This window comes from Galeopterus variegatus, unplaced genomic scaffold (assembly GCF_000696425.1).
Source record: "Galeopterus variegatus unplaced genomic scaffold, G_variegatus-3.0.2 Scaffold4911, whole genome shotgun sequence".
In the NCBI taxonomy this organism is placed as follows: Eukaryota; Metazoa; Chordata; class Mammalia; order Dermoptera; family Cynocephalidae; genus Galeopterus; species Galeopterus variegatus.
Window position 1 is genome coordinate 82,361 of NW_007731022.1, and position 1,490 is coordinate 83,850.

Consider the following 1,490-nt stretch of genomic DNA (forward strand, 5'->3'; position numbering starts at 1 on the left):
GCCCACGGCCCCGCCCACGACCCCGACCCCGCCCGAGGCCCCGCCCCGACCCCGGCCCGCAGACGCCGGGCAGGTCTGAACCGGGCGGTGCTGGCGCTGGAGTCCACCCGGGACGGCGGAGGCCTGGCGAGCTGCAGCCCCGGGGGCGCCCACAGCCCGGCAAGGCCCACCCCGCCGGAGGCAGAGGAGCTGGGCGGGAGGCAGAGCCAGGCCGGAGGCCCTGGACTGCGGGTGTAGAGAAAATCCAAAACTAAATTCTTTTTTTTTTTTTTCTTTTTGTCTTTTTTCGTGACCGGCAACGGATCGCAACCCTCAGTGTTGTCCCCGTACCGGACCGGGACCGGCAACGGATCGCAACCCTCAGTGTTGCGCCCGCACCTCGCTCAGCCAGTGAGCGGGAACCGGTCTGTATGTGGGATCCGAACCCTCCGGCGGGAGCGCCACCGCGCTTCGCAAGCGGCGCACTGTAGCAGTGCGCCACCGGGCCGGCCCAAAACTAAATTCTGACCAACTAGTAAATGCCTCCGTAACTAACTGTGCTCATCGCCCGGGGCCCCCAGAGCTCAGCCGCGCCAACAAGCACCTGCCTGCGGGCACTCGGCTTTGTCACCTGGAGCGTGCCGCGCCTGCCCTTCTAACTGGCCTGTTCGCCTAAGTCAGTGGGTGAGAAGAAACTTAAACCAGCTGCTGTCTAAGACGATCAGCTTAAGGCCCATAAAGACCGTGTCACACTCACGTTCAGGGTCCCACGACTTCACAGCGAGAGTTCCCCGGGGTCCCGCGCCTCATAAACCCTCTGACTCTCGACTCCCCGAGTGGCCGGAGGCTTCCCTGCCGACTTCGTGCCACAACGTGGCTAAGAGGCGGCTGTCCTACCCCAGGAACCACCCAGGGGCTGCGGGCGTCGGCGGAGGATCCGGAGGCGCGGTGGGTGGAGAGGGGCGACTCTGCGTGCAGCGTGGGGGACAGCGTGGACGTCTCTGTGAGAGACGCCCCAGTCTGGACAGCGTGGGGCCCGGCAGTGGCGAGGGAGGAAAGACAGGGCCTGCCTCTGGGCTGGTCCTGGAAGGAAGCTGGATGGGACTGGGGAAGGGGTAAGGGGCTTCCCACCCACCAGGCTCGTTCATTCATAGCACCAGGTGGGCAGCTCCAGCCCTACTGCAGGGGGCTCAACCCAGGGCTATGTGAGGACTGGCATGGGGACGGGGTGGCAGACCAACCTGGTGCTTCCTGGTGAGACAGTGGGAGGTGTCTGCTGGCTCAGTCCCCATGGGGCTTCAGCTTTGATGGATCATGAGGCCTTAGGGCATGACCCAAGACACAGAGGACACACACATGCACGCAGGGACCCACAGCCAAAGCCCTGCAGGGCCATGAGCACATGTGTACCACTCACATGTCACACGTGTGCCATGGACACCTCACGCATGTGCCGTGTGCCACATACGTGCTGGGGCTCCCAGACACATAGAAAGCCGAGGAGGCCACGG